Below are 26,942 nucleotides of genomic sequence, written 5' to 3'. Positions count from 1 at the left end.
GTGAGAATGAGTTGCTGATTATGTCCCCATGGAGGCTAAATCAACCCATCCATCTAATGTTCTCTTCTCTCTCAAATATCCTGCCACTTATTTTCTGATGTATAGATAAATCTTGAAGATTTATTTTTGAATTTTCAAACTCCCAGAGCAATGGTCCACTATAAGGGCACCATGGAGGTTTGGGATAGTACATGATAATTGAGAAATAGAAAAAAAGGAATATATTTGCATGTTTTTATGTTAAAAATCAAGAAAGAAATTTTTACTAATATTCTATTGTATAGATAGGTAGCACATATATATACTTTACAAATAAATATACATATTATGTGTATGCATTTCATAGAAAATCCCATTGGTGTTTTAAAACATTTTTTTCTTTATGTTTTTTAGCATTAAACTTTAGCCTTCAAAATAATTTTTTAAAATAAGAGACTTATTCAATAATACCTCAGAACTTTGAACTTAGGTTCCTCTGACATGCATTTTTCTTTCTGAAAGTCTTCCCTTTCTGACATATAAGCAAGCATACTACATTTCTGGGTCTCCAAAGCTCTGTCAGAATTTCTTCCTGCTGCAGTACCTGGGCAGTGAGCAGCAGTGCCTGAAAGTCTTATAAAGAGACCCCTGCAACATTGCCGGTCCTAACAGGCTGAAACAATGACTGGTTTTCACTTTTACATGGTCTGTTATATTCCTTTCTCTCTCCTTTATGTTTTTTTTTCCCCCTGCCTAATTACTACATTAAATCACAGAATCATTTGAAATTTCCTTTTTGAGTACTGTGGTCCAGCCTAGCTCAAATCCAGTAAACTTGACAAATCTTAGTTTTAGCAGGAGGTTCCAGGGCTGTGGAGTTTTTCTGGGGTTCCTAGTGCTTCAGGTGGCAAAATATGAGTAGGTTAGCTTCAACATAGGTGTGTTCTCTTCCCTGCTAAATGTCACTAGTAGTTCTGCTATTGCGATTTGTCTTCTGCAACAGTTATTCTCTGCTTACAATATACATTTTAGATTTTATCCCACTGAAAATAAGACTTATAGCAGTAAGTGTGGTGATATGGTCACAGTGTTAGAATTTTTTTCTTACTGTCTTTTCTGCATTTATGACTTTCTTCTTAGTCTTTCTTAGAGAAAGAAATCCCTTTTTCTAAAATGTTTGAATACTCAATTTGTCCTTACTTCAATTAAGAATAAATATTGAGCATATACTATATTCCAGGCATTGTGCTAAGGCATAGAGCATGGAACACTCATCAAAACAGACCTAATCTTTCCCCCTCAAGGAATTTATAGTCTATCAAGCAATTCAGACAATAAAGAAGTCATTGCATATGTAATGAATGCTGTAAAAGAGAACTAAAAGATGCTACGAGAATGCCTTTTTTTAAAAAAAAGGCACTCTTCAATCAGATTTCCAGCAGAATGAGGCCAAGAAGCTCTCTGGGTCCTATTTTTCCTGCTCTCCTTCAGCCCACATGCTCCTGCTTTCTGTGTTCATATAAGCAAGACCTAGATAAGGAGGACGATGAAAGCATTGCTCACTTTCCTCTGTTTCTTTTACTGTGATTTATATCCAGTTATAAAAGTGGGATCAATTTTAGATTATTTTAAAGCAATTTTTGTGGGTGTAGCTAGTTGTTTTCCCTGGGAATGGGGGAACGTTTGATAACTTTCCTCAAAAGTTTCATTGATCCAGTCTCCTTTTACCCATTGTCTTAGGCTAAGTACAGTGATGAATGGAAGGAGATTGGGATGTGGAACTCCTAGATATGACCTTGCATTTTAGCAAACAAATAAAAAGTTAAAATTTGACAGTATCTAGAACTACACAGTGTTTGCAGTTGTATTTAAAGCAAACTATTTCTCAGGTATTCTTAAGATGTGTAATGATCTGCCTGTACTCTTCGTTTATGCATGGATCAGTTAGCTTATGTAATCAATTTGGATGACTTGAGAGCTCTTACAACAGAATTTCTTCATTTTAACTCACTTCATTACACACACACACACACACACACACAGACACACACCTAACCCCTACCCCACACTTCCCCGTGTCAGTGCTCAGAGAATAGGCCACTTGAGGACTACAACAAGAAGGCAGCCATCTATAAGCCAGGAACCAAACCCTGCTGGAATCTGATCTTGGACTTTCTACCTCCAGAACTGCGAGAAAATAAATTTCTGTTGTTTAAGCCACCCAATTTATGGCAATCTGAGTAGACTAAGACAGGCTTTTTTTTTTTTTTAAGTGAATCATATGTTTTTTTTTAAATTCCATTGGTATTTTTATTTATTTATTGGCTGCATTGGGTCTTCGTTGCTGTGCGTGGGCTTTCTCTAGTTGCCACAAGTGGGGGCTTCTCTTTGTTGCGCTGCAGGCTTCTCATTGCAGTGACTTCTCTTGTTGTGGAGCACGGGCTCTAGGCGTGTGGGCTTCAGTAGTTGTGGCATGTGGGCTCAGTAGTTGTGGCACACAGGCTTAGTTGCTCCGCAGCATGTGGGATCTTCCCAGACCAGGGCTCAAACCCGTGTCCCCTGCATTGGCAGACGGATTCATAACCATTGCACCACCAGGGAAGTCCCAAGACAGGCTTTAAGACTAAAAGATCACCAGATTTTGTTTGAAGCAAATGGGAAAAATTATTCTTGCTATAATTATTATCAGGTGAGGTTCCTAAGGTAGGCTGAATGGAGACAGGAAGTTGCCCTCAGACATGGAAGAAACAGAAGTGAGGGAAAGCATGAAAATCCTCCAAAAAGGCTTCATATTGTGGTCTCAAGATATATTCTCCTTATCTTTTAATACCAAGTCATTAAGTCTCAAGGATTAAGTGGCAATGTGGTGATGAAAGAGCAATGATGGTAAAGTGGCATGAGCAGCATGAAGGCAGCATGTACTGAACAAGGAGCTGTCCCCTCACATCAGGGTAGCCTTTGGTGAGCCCTGCTCTCTGGCCAATTGAAAATTAGAATTCTACACCTCAGATTCAACCTCATTAATTCCTGCTTCTTGAATGATGATGTCAGTGGTTGAGCTCTCTGAATGTTCACAATGATTGAGGTCCCAGCCTGGCCCCAGCTCGCATCTGGTGTTCCTCTCTAAGGTGGTCACGAACTACAAGATCAGAAAAAAGAAAGTAGTTTCAAAGCTCAGTTCTTTTCTGTTGTTCTGTTTTGGAATTTAACGACATATGTGGGAGAGATCTCACAACCAGCCACCTTGCAAAAGACTTACTTAGAAAACTTAGAAAAGAACCACAATTTTTACACTATTCTCCAAAGGCAAATGGGTATGTGTATGAGTGTGTGTGTGCATGCACACATGCAAGGGATCCACTTATACTGATTCAGTTGTAGAGATTTAAAATTTCATGCTTTTAGATTATAGTTTATGAATCACATCAAAATATTTAACAGGAACTAGTGGTTTTAAAAGTATTCCTCATAAAACACAAATGTGCAGGCATGAAAAAAATCATTTGGCTTCTGATATGGTATGGCAGATGATTTCTTCAGGTGAACAACAATAGACATCTGAGTGAGACTCAGAAGAGGCCAGAGTCTGTGGAAGGATTGCTTTGACTCTCTCAAACACTGCACAGACCTGTCTTCACATTGGAGATCTAAAACAGTGCATGAAAGCAGAGATACAGGTGTTGACCAGGCCCGTGAACCAAGCCCGCTTTGTTTGTATTGCACACAGTGACCTCTTCTCCTGGGAGATCAGATTGCAAATGGAAACTGGGAACAGCACTTGGGAAACTAACAAGTGCTGATCTCTAGGTGATGCCCTTTTCTTTTTGGACATCAGCTTGCTGCATTTCATGAGAACATCTTATCAGCGAGTCAAAGACATTCCAAGTCTCTTTCTTGCATTGGTGTCCTGACTTGTGTACTTAAATAAAACCCAGCAAATAAAAGCAATCTAAAGCAATTAAATATGCATCTCATTTTAGGAAATTCTTGTCACATTCTAGTCACATTTTGATGATTCTATCTGATGTTACTTTTGTCCTGTAAATCACCACTTTATTCATCTTGGGGAAACCATACTATAGCCTAGAATCTTCTTCAGAACTGCGTTGAAATCAGAAGCATCCAGATAAGGCGAACATGAACAAGCGTACCCCATTTGGAGCTGGTAGTTTCACTTCCTTTTGCTTCACTCTATCTATGTCATGAAAGTGGAAAGTAGTTACTTGACATACACATATTCAAATCAAAACACTGGATTTCTTTCTCTGAGAAAGAAATTGCCCTAAGAAAGAGAACCTCTGGACATAGATCAAGCTGCTGCACTGAAGGAACAAAACTGAAGACCAGTGAGAGGTTAGCACCAGTGAAAAGACTCTCGCCATCTGCTAAATACACTATTCCATCGTGGTGATTTAAGAAACCAAGAATGTCCTTAAAATCTGCTTTGGAAATCTTTTCCTTTCAAATCCTCTTAGCAACCGACATGTATTACAGTGCAATGTGACTACAAAAACTCATGTGTTCCAGGTGAGAGAGAAACTTGTAATACAGTTCAGTCCTAGAGGCTGAAATCACTTGAGTCTCAGGAGAGGGGCTGTGAGGGTAGAAGCTCATCCAGGTTTTTTGTGGAAGGCTAACAGTGCCCCTAGTCTGCCTCCCTTCATCCTTTTTCATTGAAAGTTGTTCCTTGAGAAGTGGAGGTGACTGGACTTAATATTGGTGGGAGCTTAGCATATGGAAAGCTGTCTCTGGCAGGAGAAAGGGCCAACAGCAATCAGGTTTCATTCTTGCTATAAAATGCAGCAATATGACACACACATGGTTTAGTGAGCTGGAGAGGTTGTGATAGTAATCTCCATGAGTACTTTTCCAAACATTCCAAGCTCCTTCAGGTAAATTCCATCCCCTCTTCTTTGAGTTTTGTTTTGGTAATCTCACAGGAAACCAGTCTTGGGGGATTTTTCTAGAGGCCAAATTGATATTTCAACAGGGTTGAAATAGAATCTCATCTACCAGGGTAAAAATGTCTTCCTTACATGTTCAGGTCCCTTCTGTAGAGACCTGAGCTTTGAGAAGAATGGAGCAGGGGACCCACCTAGCCAGGATTTGCCTACTTATGGAAGCTGCTAAAGCAATCCATCTTTAATTCAGAGATTCCTGTGTACACTGAAGATGTCAACACATTAATCTTCTCACCACCCTTAAATGATGATTCTATCTCTTTTCCACACATGAACAGAGTAGTAGCCAAAATATAGAGCTTATATGCTTTGCGTGGTACTGCAAAAAATGCTTAAGTTTGACATTTGGGCCCCAAGCAAAATTTAAAATAAGTATTCTTTCAATTCTCAACATCACCCCATTCAATTTAATCCCACCTACCCCCAAAAATGTCTACCTCCCAATCTCTTTACAACTGTAATTTCAGATTATTTGGGAAGTAGACTTCAGAATATGAACATCTCTCTTAGAGGTGGAGTAAAGGATCAAGACAAGAACTCAGGCTCTCCCTCAATCTTTGAGAAGGCTGAAGCTGCAAACATAAGTTGCTGGAGAGAATACAAACATCACCCAGGTTGGGGAGCAGTGATCTGGACTGTGGTGGCTGGAAGCAAGGAAAATTCGGAAAGGGAAAAGCCATGGGTGGAAGTTGCATTTCTTTTGTTCTCTAAGATGTTCCTAGACAAGAGGAGATGAAGGGCAGGGGCACAGGAAGTGGGTTCTTGTAGTAGAGTGGAGCGGTGAAGATGTTAGGACTAGGAAGAATTTTAGGTGCCGCAGTGGTGGTGGCTTGTGCTGGCAGTGGCCGTCCTGGCAGGGATGGCTGTGGAGGAGGAGGACCACAAAGGTGAGGCGGTGCCTGTGGCTACTCAGCACAATGCTGGGCACATAGCCTGCTGGATGGTTTGTACCGTGAAGGCAAGGAAAAGGTAACCTGAGGCTTACGTTGTTGAAACAAGTCACAGCGTCACAGTTCTCTGCTTTCAAGCTTGTGCAATATAAATGGAAGGCAATATATCCCCAGCTTTTGGGGAAATCTCAAAATCTTGAAAATCGCTTGGTAGAGCCAAAGAGGGACAATTGGTAGAGTTACTCTGTACCAAGTAAGGAACAAGAATTTGCAAAGCTCCCCCTCCCTCTTGTTTTTTCCTATTAGATTCAATGTGTTATTTGAATTTCATTGCATAATTAACCATGCATTTCCACATATTCTTATTTAATCCTCATAAAAATCCTGTGACATAGGTTTACCATTATTTTTATTTTACAGATGAATGAGGTTCGGAGAATTGGAAGTGAGTTACCTAAGATCAGCAAGTGCTAGACTCAGACTTAGTCCTTCCAGCCACCCTGCTGTATGCCAAAGTCCTGGCGACTGTTCTAGTACCTTTCATCAGCCACCATATTACCCTCTACTCTTGCCCAAAAGTTAGAACTGTTTTCAGAGCTGCTTGAACATTGGTGCCCTGAACCTTATTCTGAGCTTAGATGACAAAATGACAGATTTGTTAATTTAGCACTGCAGAGTTTTGAATCAAGTCATATGGAAAACTCAACAGACAATATTCTTGCTCCACAAATGTACTTGAATTTTTTTCAAAACTATATATTTTGGTCATTAAATGCCATTAAGAGAAACTGGACTTGCTGAAATGTAAGGTGGGGCACATTTGGTAGACAATGTCTTATGGAATAGTTTCACAAGGATGTTATTTTAGAAAAAGCAAGAGGCAAGTAAAATGGAAAGAAAAACGAGGGGTTCACACATTTTTACTTGTGAAATAGATTGCATTAAATTGATATAGCTTTTAAGTTCGACTGTATTTGGCAACATTTGGAACTTAAAATCTCTTATAGAACGTGACTCTAAATGGAGGCTCCTTTAAATGTATGGAGAAGCAGCAGTCTTAGATTAATAGACACTCAGGAAAGCTCATTCTCTCAATAATGGGGGTGTTTAATACGCATCAGTCTTTGCTCTGCACAGCACTCACTTTTTCCCAGAGCAAAGCAGTTTATCACACGGGCCAGAATCTGCTAGAATTTCAGCCTGCCATTCTGGGCACTGGTGAGGTCCTGACCATATGTACAAAAATAAAGATCAAAGAGCTAATAAGTAGCGGTCAACATGCCTCTGGTCAGTACAAAAGAAGAAAAACAGGGCATCAGCCTTCTTTTCAGTGACTGTGCTAGAAGGAGCCCCAAATCACTACCACACCAGGAACTGCAAGTAATGCTGGGAACAGAGGCTATAAAACATGCAATATGTTTGTTTCAAAACACAAGCAACAAAAAACAAACATACAAAAATCCACCCTAAATAAAATCAGTGTTCTTAGGCACACCCTAAGCAACACTTTAGCAACATTTTATTTATTTTTCTGTTTTTATACTAAGCTTAAAGAGCTTTCACAGATTGTTTATTTTGAACTCATGCAAATGGGACAACTCATTGGAACTCTAAGACATAGAGAGCCACAGGACTTTGGTCTACCTTGTTCCATAGGAACAGAAAGAGTGTTGACAATTAAACACAATATTTTATTTTCTGGGTCCCACTCGCTTAGCATCTGCCTGAAGTCTGCCACCTATATATAACTAGATGCATAGCTTCTTTGTGCTGCTCTTTCACTCTTATAATCAGGCCTCTAGGGAGTGATGACTGAATGCCAAAGAACAGGCTATCCAAATCCATCATTTTCTTGGTCTCTCTTGTGCTTTCTGAGAATACAACTGAGAGTGAGTGATTACCAAGGAGCACCACAATGATGTAATAACTGATGTGGCAAGGAGCTAGCAGTGGAAAAGTTAAACAGAGTATGAATTGGGCAGAATGCAAAGCTGCATTCGGTTACTCTGATAAGATTCCTCAGCTGCCCAGTCTTGAAGGACCAATATTAAAAACAGTTAAAAGAGTGATTTGGGGGAGGAGAAATAGGGCAAGAGGGGCAGGTTTTCATGCATGTGTGGATCTGGAGTCAATTCGACAGGCAGAAAAGGTGGTGAGCGCCAGAGCTCTCTGCCCACCCACCTTGATTTGGAAGGAAGTCAGGGAGCTATATGGTTTTGTGAAATTTCTCAAGTGTCCTTGGAGATAATAGGTCTTTTAGGAATAGTGACTTGTTACAGATGTGTGCTTCTATTCCACCACTGTCCACAAGAACTTAGCATCACAGAGGAAAGGATCATAACAAACTCATACCAACTTGTGGCTTGTAGTCTTTTAGGGGCAGAGATGCATCCATTGACGCATTTATTAATTCATTTCCCTTTATTGATCTCTTGATAAGTGAAGGCACTGAATCTGGTTTTGGGAGGGTAAAGACAGCCCAGACACCTTCTTGTCTCTGCTTACTAGATAGTGTCAGCCTGAGGCCACCTGGTCCCTGGCGTGTTGAGACACACTCATAGTTCTTTCCGCCAGGTTCTAGTAGCAACTCTTCTCTAGATGCTGCAGTTTTCATGCACCTCCACTCCATCACACAGACTCTCTACCTCTTGAAAATTGAGGGATGAGAAAATAAGGCCTCATAGGTGCTAGCTCAGTAAAACCACCAATTTCCAAAACACAAATTCATATCCTCAGAAACTTTTTAAGGATTCACATGCAGCAGTCTGTGGAGGGGAAGTGTTAATTAGTGATCTCTGATATTGAGACCTAGACGCAGGTATTTTTTTTCCCAGAAAGATGGTGACATTGGGAATAATTTTATTCTCTTGTTCTTGGGGTTCTTAGTCTATAAAATACCTATCACTGGCTTCTGAATTAGAGAGGTCACAAAAGTCCCCCCAAAATAGCAAAATGACAGATTTTGAGGGGCTCCAAATTCACTGAAGGTGATCAATGGAATGTTCATTCCACCTTTAGAATTGAAATTTGTTTCAGGAAAACACACATACCCACATTTAAGATGATCGAAAAATGTTTTCTGGGATAATGGCTGAAAGTTTGTTGTTTGTTGGTGGACTACCTCACTCTTCTTGTTAGTTTGTCCTAATTCTAGTCTCTGTCTCTTGGCTTACTAGGCTCTTCTCACCTGGGGTGCCCTAACGTGTTCTCCTTCTGCATCTCTCAGCACTGCTCCCCCAGGATAGCTCCCCAAGGCCCTTTTACTGTATGCATATTGGTCTCTCCCCTCTCTGAGCTTCTGGAACCGTGCTGCCCATTATGGCAGCCACTGGCCACATGTGGTCATTGGATATTTGAAATATGGCACATTCACATTAAGATATGCTGTAAGTGTAAATACACACTGGATTTTGAAGACTTACTACAAAAAAAGAATGTAAAATGTCTAAATTATTTTTCATTGATTACAAGTTGAAATGATCCTATTTTGAATCTATTGGCTTAAATAATATATATTAAATTAATTCCATCTGTTCCTTCTTTTTAAAGTGTGGCTACTAGAAAATTTAAAATAACATATGTGGCTTACATTACAGGCTATTAGATGGTACTGTCCTAGAGGACTTGGAGTCTGAAATAATTTACCATTGAATTCTTTTTTGGTCAGGAGTCAGGATTCTGGGGTTGTAACAGAAACCACTCACATTTGGTCATGCCCATATAAGGGATTTATTGTGAAAACATGGAGATAGAAGAACGAATCGCAGTCAGGCCTAATGAGAACAGAAACGAAGTGGGAAAACGTCAAGGATCCAGGCAGCTGCCTTCTCTCTCTTTCTCTCTCCCCCCTATCTTTCTTTCCTTCCCTCCCTCCCTCCCTCCCTTTCTCCCTTTCCTTTTATGGTTTTTGATCTCTGCTTCTACCTGCATATCTGCTCTGTCCTCTGCTGTATAAACAAGCTTGTTCATTGATTTTATTTCTCCATTATTGCAGTTTGCAGAGGCTTTTACCTATGATGGTGCAAACTTGGGATCTGATTCTCCATGACCTTTTAGTTCATCTCCTCACAGCTGGCTGGCTTGGGCTTATCAGAATCTCAACTGCAAAATTGCAGGGGAATGGGATTGACCCGTTTTTTTTTCAGATTTCTCTGTGACTCTTGGGGGACATGGTCACCTGGATGGGGATAGTACATTCTGGGACCATGGATAAGGTTAGACTAGAAGTAGTTGAGTAAGACTGATAAATTGAAATATTGGACATTTATGTATTTCCTGGCATTGTTTGTTTACTTCTTTGATGATATGGGCAAAATGGGAGATAACCAATCTTTCTCCTTCTACTGGATCATTTCTGTCAGCAAACAAGCCTGCTCTAATCTCTTCCCCTTTAACCAACTAGTCTTGTCATTGCCCTTTTCACCCTGCTGTAACTCAGACTTGGATATTATCTTCAAGAGACTTCTGTTTGATTCAATTCAACAAACATTTATTACACATCTGTTGGTTGCATGGCATTGTGGAGGATGCTGGGGGTACCTGAAGGTATTAGAACAAAGCAGATGAGAGCCCTCAAGGGACCCATTCAGGAAAGCTCTGACTCCAAGGACAAATACACACTGTCTTCTTCACATGCTGCAGGAAGTTCTGTAGATTTTCAAATAAGCCTGTTTCATTTTGCTGTGTTCTAATTTTTTGGTTGATTCTTAGAAATAGTTATGGTTTTGTCTTTTCATTTCAAGTATTTATAACTTTATTCTTTTTTTCTGGCTTATTCCATTGATAACAAATCAATATGGACTTAAATATTAGTGGAATCATGGCATCCTTGCCTTATTTCTGTCTTTATTGAGATGTTTGTTATAGGCTGTTGGTAAATATCCTTTACAAAGTTAAGAGTTGTTCCCTTTTGTTGTAACTGTGGATTACATTATTAAATTTTCCAGTGAATGTTCCCTGCTTTCTTACATTAAAACTATTTTTTCATAATGTGTTATTCTTTTGAAATTGGTCAGTATTTATTATTTTTCATCTAGGTTTGTAAATGAAATTTTACTTTTCATGTTTGATGCTGGTTTTGTTATGTATTACAGACAAAATAAGTTTGAACAGAGGTCTGTGGAAGATAACCGAAGTGTGTACTGGGAAATAATGTGTGTGTACATCTCTCTCTCTAGGGGAGGTGGATTTAAAAAGGTTGGGGAGAAAGGTTGGAATTTATATTCTGGAGGATTTTAAACACATTTTAAGGAAGTTTATTCTTTGTTCTGTGAGGAAGTTATTAGGGTTTATGTACAATAGAGGCATAATTTGACTTGTGCTTTGCAAATTGGAGATGATAAAAGTATTGCCTCAGCAGAGAGATTGAATATGAAAAATACAAAAAAGAGCAGTTGGATTTAGAGCCACTGGATATCATGACCTTTTAAGAGAACAGTATGAGAAGAGGGTCATGGGCATGAGAATGAATAAGACAGCTATTAAGTCATTAGGAAATTTTGAAAAGAAGCTTCACAAAACATGTCTCATAGCATTGCAAAAACAATAGCCACACTGTTCAAGAAGTGTTGCTTTCCTAGGTAGACACTGATAAAAATTTAGCTATAAAGAAAATGGAGGCGCTTATTAAGCGGTATTGTACTTAATGATACAGTGATGACATGCAGTAAAATGTGGGGGAGGGTTACAAATATAATTTGTCCATCAAATGTCATCACACAGCAAGAAAGTAGACTTTTTTCACTATACAAACGATTGATGCACCTGTGACTTATCACTAGAGTGAGGCCAAGAACATAAGCCTAAGGTCATCAATTACAGAGAAGTACTCCCCAAGGACCTACTGTACAGCACAGGGAACTGTACTCAATATTTTGTGATAACCTATAAGGGAAAAGAATCTGAAAAAAAAAGATATATATGTATGTATAATTGAATCGATTGCTGTACACCTGAAACTAACACAACATTGTAAATCAACTATACTTCAGTTAAAAAAAAAAAGTTTCAAAATGCAAAAGGGAAAAAAAAGAGAAGTACTTCCTTACTTCCCTTGGGGGTGGTTTGTTTGCCCTGTACAGTTGCATTCCTTAAAAGCATTTTTTCATGAACTATAACAGATAAAGTATACAAAACATAAATGCATATCTCAGTCATCACAAAGTGTAAACTTGTGTAACCATCATTTTGAACAAGAAATAGAACATTGTCAGCACCTCAGAAGTTCTCCCTCCACCCAGTTACTATCCTGTTTCTGCCCCAAAGGGGACCACTATCCTTCCCTTTATGGGAATCATTTCTTTGATTTTATTTGTAGTATGTTTAATGCATTTCTAAACAATACAGTTAATTTTCCCTTCTTTGAACTTAAGTGGAAATATACATTATATATTATTTTGTATCTGGCTTCTTTCACTAAATATTACATTTTAAAGATTACTCCACACTGTTGAGTGTAGTTGTATGTTGTTTACCATAGTATTACATTTATGAACATACCAAAATCTGTCGTTCATTCTATAGTTGATGGACATAGTGATGCTGTGATCCTTGTCTCTTGGATCGCGTATGCATGCACTTCGGTTAGGTAGGAGTAAAATCAGCCTGTGCAGGATGCATATTTGCATATTTGCAACTGTGGTAGTTAATAAATGGTTTTTCAAGGCAGTTGAACTACCTTCCCAAGTGCACCATAAAAGAGTTTCTGTTGATCTGCATGCTTGCCAAAACTTGGAGTTGTCAGTTGTCTAGATTTTAGCCACGTGGAGGCTGTGCAGTGATAGCTCATGTCACTTTAGTTTTCATTTTCCTGATTATGGTGAAGTTGTGCATCTGTTTACATGGTTATTGGATGTTTGAATATCCTCTTTCCAAAAATATCTATTCAGTTCTCTTGCCTATTTTTCTGTTGGGTTGTCTGTCTTTGTCTTTTTCCCATTAGTTTCAAGGAATTCCTTTAATATTAACTTACTAGCTGTTTGTTGTATATGTTAAAAAATATATTTTTTCACCCTGCAGTTAACCTTTTAATTGCTTAGGGTTGTATTTTAATAAATAAATATTCTTAATTTTAGTGTTAATATGGGCCAGTATATCAATCTTTACCTTTATGATTAGTGATTTTTTGTTTTTTTTTGTTTTGTATTTTATGTATTTTATTTTTCCAGCTTTATTGAGATGTAATTCACACATAACATTATGTAAGTTTAAGGTGTACAATGTGTTGATTTGATGAATTTATGTTTTGTGAAATGGTTACCACAGAAGCATTAGCTAACACCTCCATCTCATCACATAATTACCATTTTTTTGTGATGAGCACATTTAAGATCTACTCTTTTAGCCACATTCAACTCTATAATACAGTGTTATTAACTATAATCACCATGCTGTACATTAGACCCCCAGAACTTTTTAAATTAGTGATTTTTTCATTACCAATCTTTCCCTTTCCTGATATCATTAACTTATATTCCTGTTCTAAATGTTTTGTTTGCCCTCCTTCTCTGAATCACTCCCCTTGTCTTTCACTACTGTACATTGGAACAGTACATAATTTTTTGCCTCAGTTCTGTCTTCTGGGGAAACCAGGCAAAGACGATGTGTTTTGTACTGAGCACACAGATAAATTTTCCTTTCTGGTCTGTTTCTGTCTGGTGCTTTAGGCCTTTTACACTTAGTGTGATTACTGATCTATTTAAGTTTAAATCTAACAGTTTACATGTTCTTCTTTTTTTTGTTTATTTACAAATTTTTCCTTGTCTAATGTTCCTTTTATTTTCACTGCCCTGATTAAATTATATTTTATAATAATTTAGTTTGCAAGATATACTACATTCTTTTTTTCCCCCGAGCTTTATTTTTTTTTAAATTGAACTATAGTTAATTTACAATGTTGTGTTAGTTTCTGGTATACAGCAAGGTGATTCAGTTATATATATGTATATATATATAGTTTTTTTCATATTCTTTTTATATTTATAGTTTATAAGATATTGAATATAGTTCCCTGTGCTGTAAGTAGGACCTTGTTGTTCACCTGCTTTATATATAGTAGTTTGTATCTACTAATCCCAAACTCCTAATTTATCCCTCACCCCCCTTTCCCCTTGGATAACCATAAGTTTTCTATGTCTGTGAGTCTGTTTCTGTTTTATAAATAAGTTCATTTGTATAATATTTTAGATTTCACACATAAGTGATATCATATGATATTAGTCTTTCTCTGTCTGAATTACTTAATTTCATATGATCTCTAGGTCCATCCATGTTACTGCAAGTGGCATTATTTCATTCTTTTTTATGGCTGAGTAATATTGCATTGTGTGTGCGTGTGTGTGCGTGTGTGTGTGTGTGTATACCACATCTTATTTATCCATTCATCTGTCAATGAACATTTAGGTTGCTTCCATGTCTTGGTTATTGTAAATAGTGCTGCTACAAACATAGGTTTGCATGTATCTTTTCGAATTAGAGTTTTCTCTGGATATATGTGCAGGAGTGGGATTGCTGGATCATATGGTAGTTCTATTTTTACTTCTTTACAGAAGCTCCATATTGTTCTCCATAGTGGCTGCACCAATTTACATTCCTACCAGCAGTGTAGGAGGGTTCCCTTTTCTCCACACCGTCTCCAGCATTTATTATTTGTAGACTTTCTGAAGATGGCCATTCTGACTGGTGTGAGGTGATACCTCATTGTAGTTTTGACTTGCATTTCTCTGATAATTAGTAACGTTGAGCAGCTTTTCATGTGCCTATTGGCCATCTGTATGTCTTCTTTGGAGAAATGTCTATTCAGGTCTTCTTTCCAGTTTTTTTTTTTTTATTAGTTTCTGCTTTATAACAAAGTGAATCAGTCATACATATACATCTGTTCCCACATCCCTTCCCTCATGCATCTCCCTCCCTCCCACCCTCCCCATCCCACCCCTCCAGGCGGTCACAAAGCACCGAGCTGATCTCCCTGTGCTCTGCGGCTGCTTCCCACTATCTATCTCCCTTACGTTTGGTAGTGTATATATGTCCATGCCTCTCTTTCGCTTTGTCACAGCTTACCCTTCCCCCTCCCCATATCCTCAAGTCCATTCTCACGTAGGTCTGTGTCTTTATTCCCGTTTTACCCCTAGGTTCTTCATGACATTTTTTTTTTAAATTCCGTATATATGTATTAGCATACGGTATTTGTCTTTCTCTTTCTGACTTACTTCACTCTGTATGACAGACTCTAGGTCTATCCACCTCATTACAAATAGCTCAGTTTCATCTCTTTTTATGGCTGAGTAATATTCCATTGTATATATGTGCCACATCTTCTTTATCCATTCATCCGATGATGGACACTTAGGTTGTTTCCAGCTCTGGGCTATTGTGAATAGAGCTGCAATGAACATTTTGGTACATGTCTCTTTTTGAATTATGGTTTTCTCAGGGTATATGCCTAGGAGTGGGATTGCTGGGTCATATGGTAGTTCTATTTTTAGTTTTTTAAGGAACCTCCATACTGTTCTCCATAGTGGCTGTACCAATTCACATTCCCACCAGCAGTGCAAGAGTGTTCCCTTTTCTCCACACCCTCTCCAGCATTTATTGTTTCTAGATTTCTTGATGATGGCCATTCTGGCTGGTGTGAGATGATATCTCATTGTAGTTTTGATTTGCATTTCTCTAATGATTAATGATGTTGAGCATTCTTTCATGTGTTTGTTGGCAGTCTGTATATCTTCTTTGGAGAAATGCCTATTTAAGTCTTCTGCCCATTTTTGGATTGGGTTGTTTGTTTTTTTGCTATTGGGCTGCATGAGCTGTTTATAAATTTTGGAGATTAATCCTTTGTCAGTAGCTTCATTTGCAAATATTTTCTCCCATTCTTGAGGGTTGCCTTTTGGTCTTGTTTATGGTTTCCTTTGCTGTGCAAAAGCTTTGAAGTTTCATTAGGTCCCATTTGTTTATCTTTGTTTTTATTTCCATTTCTCTAGGAGGTGGGTCCAAAAGGATCTTGCTGTGATTTATGTCATAGAGTGTTCTACCTATGTTTTCCTCTAAGAGTTTGATAGTTTCTGGCCTTACATTTAAGTCTTTAATCCATTTTGAGCTTATTTTTGTGTATGGTGTTAGGGAATGATCTAATCTCAAACTTTTACATGTCCCTGTCCAGTTTTCCCAGCACCACTTATTGAAGAGGCTGTCCTTTCTCCACTGTACATTCCTGCCTCCTTTATCAAAGATAAGTTGGCCATATGTGCGTGGGTTTATCTCTGGGCTTTCTATCCTGATCCACTGATCTATCTTTCTGTTTTTATGCCAGTACCAGACTGTCTTAATTACTGTAGCTTTGTAGTATAGTCTGAAGTCAGGGAGCCTGATTCCTCCAGCTCCGTTTTTCGTTCTCAAGATTGCTTTGGCTATTCGGGGCCTTTTGTTTTTCCAAACAAATTTTGAAATTTTTTATTCTAGTCTGTGAAAAATGCCAGTGGTAGTTTGATAGGGATTGCATTGAATCTGTAGATTGCTTTGGGTAGTAGAGTCATTTTCACAATATTGATTCTTCCAATCCAGGAGCATGGTATATCTCTCCATCTATTTGTATCATCTTTCATTTCTTTCATCAGTGTCTTATAATTTTCTGCATACAGGTCTTTTGTCTCCTTAGGTAGGTTTATTCCTAGATATTTTATTCTTTTTGTTGCGATGGTAAATGGGAGTGTTTTCTTGATTTCATTTTCAGATTTTTCATCATTAGTGTACAGGAATGCCAGAGATTTCTGTACATTAATTTTGTATCCTGCTACTTTACCAAATTCATTGATTAGCTCTAGTAGTTTTTCAGTAGCATCTTTAGGATTCTCTATGTATAGTATCATGTCATCTGCAAACAGTGACAGCTTTACTTCTTCTTTTCCAATTCGGATTCCTTTTATTTCCTTTTCTTCTCTGATTGCTGTGGCTAAAACTTCCAAAACTATGTTGAATAAGAGTGGTGAGAGTGGGCAGCCTTGTCTTGTTCCTGATCTTAGTGGAAATGGTTTCAGTTTTTCACCATTGAGGACAATGTTGGCTGTGGGTTTGTCATATATGGCCTTTATTATGTTGAGGAAAGTTCCCTCTATGCCTACTTTCTGCAGGGTTTTTATCATAAATGGGTGTTGAATTTTGTCGAAAGCTTTCTCTGCATCTATTGAGATGATCATATGGTTTTTCTCCTTCAACTTGTTAATATGGTGTATCACATTGATTGATTTGCGTATATTGAAGAATCCTTGCATTCCTGGAATAAACCCCACTTGATCATGGTGTATGATCCTTTTAATGTGCTGTTGGATTCTGTTTGCTAGTATTTTGTTGAGGATTTTTGCATCTATGTTCATCAGTGATATTGGCCTGTAGTTTTCTTTCTTTGTGACATCCTTGCCTGGTTTGGGTATCAAGGTGATGGTGGCCTCGTAGAATGAGTTTGGGAGTGTTCCTTCCTCTGATATTGTTTGGAAGAGTTTGAGAAGGATGGGTGTTAGCTCTTCTCTAAATGTTTGATAGAATTCGCCTGTGAAGCCATCTGGTCCTGGGCTTTTGTTTGATGGAAGATTTTTAATCACAGTTTCAATTTCAGTGCTTGTGATTGGTCTATTCATATTTTCTATTTCTTCCTGAGTCAGTCTTGGCAGGTTGTGCATTTCTAAGAATTTGTCCATTTCTTCCAGGTTGTCCATTTTATTGGCATAGAGTTGCTTATAGTAATCTCTCATGATCTTTTGTATTTCTGCAGTGTCAGTTGTTACTTCTCCTTTTTCATTTCTAATTCTATTGATTTGAGTCTTCTCCCTTCTTTTCTTGATGAGTCTGGCTAATGGTTTGTCAATTTTGTTTATCTTCTCAAAGAACCAGCTTTTAGTTTGGTTGATCTTTGCTATCGTTTCCTTCATTTCTTTTTCATTTATTTCTGATCTGATCTTTATGATTTCTTTCCTTCTGCTAGCTTTGGGGGTTTTTTGTTCTTCGTTCTCTAATTGCTTTAGGTGCAGGGTCAGGTTGTTTACTCGAAATGTTTCCTGTTTCTTAAGGTGGGATTGTATTGCTATAAACTCCCCTCTTAGAACTGCTTTTGCTGCATCCCATAGGTTTTGGGTCGTGGTGTCTCCATTGTCATTTGTTTCTAGGTATTTTTTAATTTCCTCTTTGATTTCTTCAGTAATCACTTCGTTATTGAGTAGTGTATTGTTTAGCCTCTATGTGTTTGTATTTTTTACAGATCTTTTCCTGTAATTGATGTCTAGTCTCATAGCATTGTGGTCGGAAAAGATACTTGATACAATTTCAATTTTCTTAAATTTACCAAGGCTTGATTTGTGACCCAAGATATGATCTATCCTGGAGAATGTTCCATGAGCACTTGAGAAAAATGTGTATTCTGTTGTTTTTGGATGGAATGTCCTATAAATATCAACTAAGTCCATCTTGTTTAATGTAGCATTTAAAGCTTGTGTTTCCTTATTTATTTTCATTTTGGATGATCTGTCCATTGGTGAAAGTGGGGTGTTAAAGTCTCCTACTATGATTGTGTTACTGTCGATTTCCCCTTTTATGGCTGTTAGTATTTGCCTTATGTATTGAGTGCTCCTATGTTTGGTGCATAAATATTTACAATTGTTATATCTTCTTCTTGCATCGATCCCTTGATCATTATGTAGTGTCCTTCTTTGTCTCTTCTAGTAGTCTTTATTTTACAGTCTATTTTGTCTGATATGAGAATTGCTACTCCAGCTTTCCTTTGGTTTCCATTTGCATGGAATATCTTTTTCCATCCCCTTACTTTCAGTCTGTATGTGTCTCTAGGTCTGAAGTGGGTCTCTTGTAGACAGCATATATATGGTCTTGTTTTTGTATCCATTCAGCCAATCTGTATCTTTTGGTGGGAGCATTTAGTCCATTTACATTTAAGGTAATTATCGATATGTATGTTCCTATTCCCATTTTCTTAATTGTTTTGGGTTCGTTATTGTAGGTCTTTTCCTTCTGTTGTGTTTCTTGCCTAGAGAAGTTCCTTTAGCATTTGTTGTAAAGCTGGTTTGGTGGTGCTGAACTCTCTCAGCTTTTGCTTGTCTGTAAACGTTTTAACTTCTCCATCAAATCTGAATGAGATCCTTGCTGGGTAGAGTAATCTTGGTTGCAGGTTTTTCTCCTTCATCACTTTAATTATGTCCTGCCACTCTCTTCTGGCTTGTAGAGTTTCTGCTGAGAGATCAGCTGTTATCCTGATGGGGATTCCCTTGTGTGTTATTTGTTGTTTTTGCCTTGCTGCTTTTAATATGATTTCTTTGTGTTTAATTTTTGACAGTTTGATTAATATGTGTCTTGGCGTATTTCTCCTTGGATTTATTCTGTATGGGACTCTCTGTGCCTCCTGGACTTGATTAGCTATTTCCTTTCCCATATTAGGGAAGTTTTCAACTATAATCTCTTCAAATATTTTCTCAGTCCCTTTCTTTTTCTCTTCTTCTGGAACCCCTATAATTCGAATGTTGGTGCGTTTAATGTTGTCCCACAGGTCTCTGAGACTGTCCTCTGCTCTTTTCATTCTTTTTTCTTTATTTTGCTCTGCATCAGTTATTTCCACTATTTTATCTTCCACCTCACTTATCCGTTCTTCTCCCTCAGTTATTCTTCTATTGATCCCATCTAGAGTATTTTTCATTTCATTTGTTGTGTTTTTAATCAATGCTTGATTCATCTTTAGTTCTTCTAGGTCCTTGTTAACTGTTTCTTGCATTTTGTCTATTCTATTTCCAAGATTATGGATCTTGGAAATAGAATCTTGGATCAGCTTTACTATCATTATTCTGAATTCTTTTTCAGGTAGACTGCCTATTACCTCTTCATTTGTTAGGTCTGGTAGGTTTTTATCTTGCTCCTTCTCCTGCTGTGTGTTTTTTTGTCTTCTCATTTTGCTTATGTTACTGTGTTTGGGGTCTCCTTTTTGCAGGCTGCAGATTCGTAGTTCCCGTTGTTTTTGGTGTCTGACCCCAGTGGCTAAGGTTGTTTCAGTATGTTGTGTAGGCTTCCTGGTGGGGGGGACTAATGCCTGTGTTCTGGTGGTTGAGGCTCGATCTTGTCTTTCTGGTGGACAGGTCCACGTCTGGTGGTGTGTTTTGGGGTGCCTGTGGCCTTATTATGTTTTTAGGTAGCCTCTCTGCTAATGGGTGGGGTTGTGTTCCTGCCTTGCTAGTTGCTTGGCATAGGGTGACCAGCACTGTAGCTTGCTGGTCGTTGACTGAAGCTGGGTGCTGGTGTTGGGGTGGAGATCTCTGGGAGATTTTCGCTGCTTGATATTATGTGGAGCTGGGAGGTCTCTTGTGGACCCGTGTCCTGCAGTTGGCTCTCCCACTTCAGAGGCACAGCACTGGCTCCTGGCTGCAGTACCAAGAGCCTTTCATGCACCCGGCTCAGAATAACAGGGAGAAAAAGTAGAAAGAAAGAATTAGTAGAAGAAAGAAAGAGAGAGGGAAAGAAAGGAAGAAGGGAAGAAAGGAAGGAAGGAAGGAAGAAAGAAAGAAAGGAGGGAGGGAGGGAGGAAGGATGGAAAGAAAGAAGGAAAGAAAGGGAGGGAGGGAGGAAGGAAAGAAAAGAAAGACAGGAGGGAGGGCGGGAGGAAGGAAAGAAAAAGAAAGTGGAAAGAAGAAGGGTGGGAGGGAGGGAGGGAGGAAAGAAAAAGAAGGAAAGGAGGAGCGGAGGGAGGGAGGGAGGAAGGGAAGGTAGGAATAAAAGAAAGAGCAGGTAAAGTAAAATAGAATAAAGTATGAAATATAGTAGCGTTATTAAAATTAGAGAGTAATTATTGAAAAAAAAGAAAAAAAACGGACCGATAGAACCCTGGGACATATGGTGGAAGCAAAGCTATACAGAGAGAATCTTACACAGAAGATTACACATACACATTCACAAAAAGAGAGCAGGGGGAAAAATCAAAAATCTTGCTCTCCAAGTCCACCTCCTCAATTTGGGATAATTCGTTGTAAAAAGAGGAAAAGGGCGAGAAGTCTGAAGTCTTGCTCTCTAAGTCCACCTCCTTAATTTGGAATAATTTGTTGTAAAAAGAGGAAAAGGGGGGAATGTTTTAAATCTTGTCCTCAAAGTCCACTTCCTCAATTTGGGATGATTCGCTGTCCATTCATGCACTCCACAGACGCAGGGCACATCAAATGGACCGTGGAGCTTTAGTCTGCTGCCTCCGAGGCTGAACGGAGAGATTTCCCTGTCTCTGCTCTCACAGCTCCCGGGTCTCAGCCTTGGACCTGGCCCCGCCTCTGCGCGTAGGTCGCCGGAGGGCGTCCGTTCTTCACTCAGACAGGACGGGTTTAAAGGAGCCGCTGATTCGGGGACTCTGGCTCACTCAGGCAGAGGGGAGGGAGGGGCGCGCAGTGTGGGGCGGGCCTGCGGCGGCAGAGGCCGGCGTGACGTTGCAGCAGCCCGTGGCTCTCCGTGTGCTTTCCCGGGAAAGCCGTCCCTGGGTCTCGGGACCCCGGCAGTGGCAGGGTGCACAGGCCCCCCGGAAGGCGGGGCGGACAGTGACCCGCGCTCGCATACAGGCCCCGCGGCGGCGGCGGCGGTGGCGGGCGGTGGTGGCGGCGGCGGGCAGCGGCGGCCCACGCCCGTCTCCGAGGTCCGCGCCTTACCCGCGGCTCGCGCCTGTCTCCGGCGCTTCCCCAAGCAGCCCTCTTTTTTTTTTTTTTTTTTTTTTTTTCGGTATGCGGGCCTCTCACCGTTGTGGCCTCCCCCGTTGCGCAGCACAGGCTCCGGACGCGCAGGCTCCGGACGCGCAGGCTCAGCGGCCATGGCTCACGGGCCCAGCCGCTCCGCGGCATATGGCATCCTCCCAGACCGGGGCACGAACCCGTATCCCCTGCATCGGCAGGCGGACTCTCAACCACTTGCGCCACCAGGGACGCCCATCAAGCAGCCCTCTTAATGCCCTCTCCTCGCGCACCAGGAAACAAAAGGGAAAAAAGTCTCTTGCCTCTTCATCAGCTCCAGACCCTTTCCCCGGACTCCCTCCGGGCTAGCCGTGGTGCACTAACCCCTTCAGGCTCTCTTCCTGCCGCCAGCCCCAGTCCTCTCCCTGCGCTCCGACTGAAAGCCGATACCCGAGCCTCAGCTCCCAGCCCCGCCCGCCACGGCGGCCGAGCAGACAAGCCTCTCGGGCTGGTGTGTGCCTGAGGGCACCGGTCCTCTGTGCCAGAATCTCTCCGCTTTGCCCTCCGCACCCCTGTTGCTGTGCTCTCCTCCGCTATTCCAAAGCTTCCCCCTCCGCCACCTGCAGTCTCCGCCCGCGAAGGGGCTTGTAGTGTGTAGAAACCTTCCCTCCTTCACGGCTCCCTCCCACTGGTGCAGGTCCCGTCCCTATCCTATTGTCCCTGTTTATTCTTTTTTTCTTTTGCCCTACCCAGGTATGTGGGGAGTTTCTTGCCTTTTGGGGGGTCTGAGGTCTTCTGTCAGCGTTCAGTAGGTGTTCTGTAGGAGTTGTTCCACGTGTAGATGAATTTCTGATGTATCTGTGGGGAGGAAGGTGATCTCCGCGTCTTACTCTTCCGCCATCTTCCCTCGACCTTCTTCTTTCCAGTTTTTGATTGGGTTGTTTGTTTTTTTGTTATTGAGTTGTATGGGCTGTTTGTGTATTCTCTAAATTAATCCCTTGTCAGTTGCATCAATTGCAATTATGTTCTCCCAGTCTGTAAGTTGTCTTTTTCTTTATGGTTTCCTTTGCTGTGCAAAAGATTATAAGTTTGATTAGGTCCCATTGGTTTATTTTTGCTTTCATTTCTATTGCCTTAGGAGACTGACCTAATAAAAAAACATTGTTATGATTTATGTCAGAGAATGTTTTGCCTATGCTCTCTTCTAGGAATTGGTAATGTCCTGATTTATATTTAAGTCTTTAAGCGATTTTGAGTTTATTTTTGTGTATGGTATGAGGGAGTGTTCTAACTTCATTGATTTACATGCGGCTGTTCAGCCTTTCCAGCACCTCTTGCTGAAGAAACTGCCTTTTCTCTGTTGTATATTCTTGCTTCCTTTGTCGAAGATTAATTGACTGTAGCTTTGTGGGTTTATTTCTTGGCTCTGTTCTGTTCCATTGATCCATATGTCTGTTTTTGTGCCAATACCACACTGTTTTTTTGTTTTTTTTTTTTTTTTGCGTTATGTGGACCTCTCACTGTTATGGCCTCTCCCATTGCGGAGCACAGACTCCAGACGCGCAGGCTCAATGGCCATGGCTCACGGGCCCAGCCACTCCATGGCACATGGGATCCTCCTGGACCGGGGCACAAACCCGTGTCCCCTGCATCGGCAGGCAGACTCTCAACCACTGTGCCACCAGGGAAGCCCCTACCACACTGTTTTGATTACTGTGGCTTTGTAGTGTTGTCTGAAGTCTGGGAGGGTTATGCTTCCAACTCTGTTCTTTTTCCTCAGGATTGCTTTGGCAATACTGGGTACTTTATGGTTCTATATAAATTTTAGGATTATTTGTTCTAGTTCTGTGAAATATGTCAATGTAATTTTATAGGGATCACATTAAATCTGTAGATTTCTTTGGGTAATATGGCCATTTTAACGTTAATTCTTCCAATCCAAGATCATAGGTTATCTTTGCATTTCTTTAAATCTTCTTCAATTTACTTTATCAGTGTTTTATAGTATTCAGCATGTAAGTTTTTCACTTCCTTGGTCAGGTTTATTCCTAAGTATTATTTTGATGTGATTTTAAAAGGGATTGCTTTTTTATTTTTCCTTTCTGATGTTTCATTGTTAGTGTAAAGAAATGCAACATATTTCTGTATGTCAATCTTGTATCCTGCTACGTTGCTGAATTTATCAGTTCTAGTAGTTTTTGTGTGGAGTCCTTAGGGTGTTCTATATGTAGTATCATGCCATCTGCATGTAATGACACTTTTACCTCTTCCCTTCCAATTTGGATACCTTTTATTTCGTTTTCTTGTCTGATTGCTGTGGCTAAGACTTCCAATACTATTGAATAGAAGTGGGGAGAGTGAACATATTTGTCTTGTTCCACATTTTACTGGGAAGGCTTTCAACTATTCACCATTGAGTATTATGTTGGCTGTAGGTTTGTCATAAATAGCTTTTTGTTATGTTGAGATACATTCCCTCTATACTCTTGGTAAGAGTTTTTTTTTTTCTAATCATGAATGGATGTTCAATTTTGTCAAATGTTTTTTCTGCATCTATTGAGATGATCTTGTGGTTTTTCTCTTTCCTTTTGTTGATGTGGTGTATCATATTGATTGATTTGCATATGTTGAACCATCCTTGTGACCCTGGGATGAATCCAAATCCAACTTGGTAATGGTGTATGATCTTTTTTATGTGTTGTTGGATTTGGTTTGCTAATATTTTATTGAGAATTTTTACATCTATATTCATTAAAGATATTAACCTGTTATTTTCTGTTTTGGTAGTGTCTTTGTCTGGTTTTGGTATCAGGGTGATGGTGGCTTCATAGAATGACTTTGGGAGTGTTCCTTCCTCTTCAGTCTTTTGGAAGAGTTTGGGCAGGATTGCTCTAAGTTCTTCTTTGTATGTTTGGTAGAATTCCCCAGGGAAGCCATCTGGTCTTGGACCTTTGTTTGCAGGGAGATTTTTTTTTTTTAAATTACTGTTACTATTTCACTTCTAGTGATCGGTCCTTCAGATTTCTTTCTTTCTATTTCTTCTTGATTCACTTTTGGTGGGCTGTATGTTTCTAGAAACTTGTCCATTTCTTCTAGGTTGTCCAGTTTGTTGACATATAATTGTTTATATTATTTTCTCATTTATTTATTTTTGTATTTCTACAGTATTGATTGTTATTTCTACTCTTCCTTTTCTTATTTTGTTTATCTGGATCCTCTCTTTTCTTCTTGCTGAGACTGGCCAGAGGTTTGTTGATCTTGTTTACTCTTTCAACAAAAACAGCTTTTGGTTTTATTGATTCTTTTTCTTTTAAAAAAAATCTCTATTTTATTTATTTCCTCTCTGTTCTTTATTAATTCCTTCCTTCTGATGATTTTAGGTTTTGTTCTTCTTTTTCTAATTCTTTTAGGTGGTAGATTATGTTTTTTAAATTTATTTAATCTATTTATTTTTATTTTTGTCTGCATTAGGTCTTCATTCCTGCATGCAGGCTTTCTCTAGTTGTGGTGAGTGGGGGCTACTCTTCGTTGCAGTGCACGGGCTTCTCATTGTGGTGGCTTCTCTTGTTGCGGAGCATGGGCTCTAGGCACACTTGCTTCAGTAGTTGTGGCACGTGGGACCTGTAGTTGTGGCTCACAGGCTCTAGAGCGCAGGCTCAGTAGTTGTGGCGCACAGGCTTAGTTGCTCTGTGGCATGTGGGATCTTCCTGGACTAGGGCTCAAACCTGTGTCCCCTGCATTGGCAGGTGGATTCTTAACCACTGCACCACCAGGGAAACCCAAGGTTATGTTGTTTACTTGAGATTTTTTTTCTTGTTTTTTGAGGAAGGCCTATATAGTTATGACCTTCTCTAATAGGACTACTTTTGCTGCATTCCATAGATTTTTTTATGGTTGTGTTTTCAGTTTCATTTGTCTCACAGTATTTTTTAATTTCCTCTTTGATTTCATCACTGACCCATTGGTTTTTTAGTAGCATGTTGTTCAGTCTCCGTGGAATCATTTTTTTCTCATTTCTCTTTCTGTGGTTGATTTCTAGTTTCATGCCACTGTGGTCAGAAAAGATGCTAGAAATAATATCCTCTAAAATTTGTTGAGGCTTGTTCTGTGTCCTAATATGTGGTATATCCTAGAGAGTGTTCCCTGTGCCCTTGAAAAGAATGTATTTTCGGGTTTTTTTTGTTTTTGGATATAATGTCCTGAAATACCAATTATGTCTAATTGTTCTATTGTGTCATTTAGGATCTCTGTTGCCTTACTGATTTTGTGTCTGGAATATCTGTCCATTGATGTCAGTGGGGTGTTAAAATCTCCTCCTATTATTGTATTCCTGTTAATTCTTCCTTTTATGTCTGCTAGTATTTGTTTTATTTATTTAGTTGCTCCTATATTGGATGCATATATGTTAACCAGTGTAATATCCTCTTCTTGTGTGATCCTGTTATCATTATATAGTGTCCTTTTTTATCTTTCTTGATGGCCTTTGTTTTAAAGTCTATTTTGTCTGATATGAGTATAGTTACACCCACTTTCTTATCACTTCCATTTGCATGAATTATCTTTTTCCATCCCCTCACTTTCAATCTATGTGTGTCCTTTGCCCTAAAGTGGGTCTCTTAATACTGTAGGCTCTTGTTTTATTATCCAGTCTGCCACTTTATGTCTTTTCATTGGAGCATTTAGTCCATTGACATTTAAGGTAATTATTGGTAGATATGTATTTATTGCCATTTTAAACCTTGTTTTCCAGTTGATTTTGTATTTTCCTTTGTTCCTTTCTTTTTCTTTTTGTTTTTCCTTTTGTAGTTTGATGATTTTCTTTTTGTTTTTCCTTTTGTAGTTTGATGATTTTCTTTTTGTTTTTCCTTTTGTAGTTTGATGATTTTCTTTTTATTATGCTTGTTTTCTTTTTGATATATGTGAATCAAAGGAATGTTTTTGATTTGTTGTTACCATGTTTTTCAAGCATGTTAACCCCTTTATCTATTGCTTTAGACTGGTAGTCATATAGGCTCAAAGACATTCAAAAAAAAAAAAAAAAAAAATCTAGACTTCCGGGTAAGATGGCGGAAGAGTAAGACGCGGAGATCACCTTCCTCCCCACGGATACACCAGAAATACAGCTACACGTGGAACAACTCCTACAGAACACCTACTGAACGCTGGCAGAAGACCCCAGACCTCCCAAAAGGCTCGCCCCGCACTCCGTGCCCCTCCCTCCCGCCCGGCCTGAGTGAGCCAGAGTCCCCGAAGAGGCTGCTCCTTTAACCCTGTCCTGTCTGAGCGAAGAACAGACGCCCTCCGGCGACCTACACGCAGAGGCGGGGCCAAATCCAAAGCTGAGACCGAGGAGCTGTGAGAACAAAGAAGAGAAAGGGAAACCTCTCCCAGCAGCCTCAGAAGCAGCGGATTAAAGCTCCACAATCAAC

This window comes from Mesoplodon densirostris, chromosome 1 (genome assembly GCF_025265405.1).
Source record: "Mesoplodon densirostris isolate mMesDen1 chromosome 1, mMesDen1 primary haplotype, whole genome shotgun sequence".
NCBI lineage: Eukaryota > Metazoa > Chordata > Mammalia > Artiodactyla > Ziphiidae > Mesoplodon > Mesoplodon densirostris.
Note: the sequence above shows the minus strand (reverse complement) of the source record.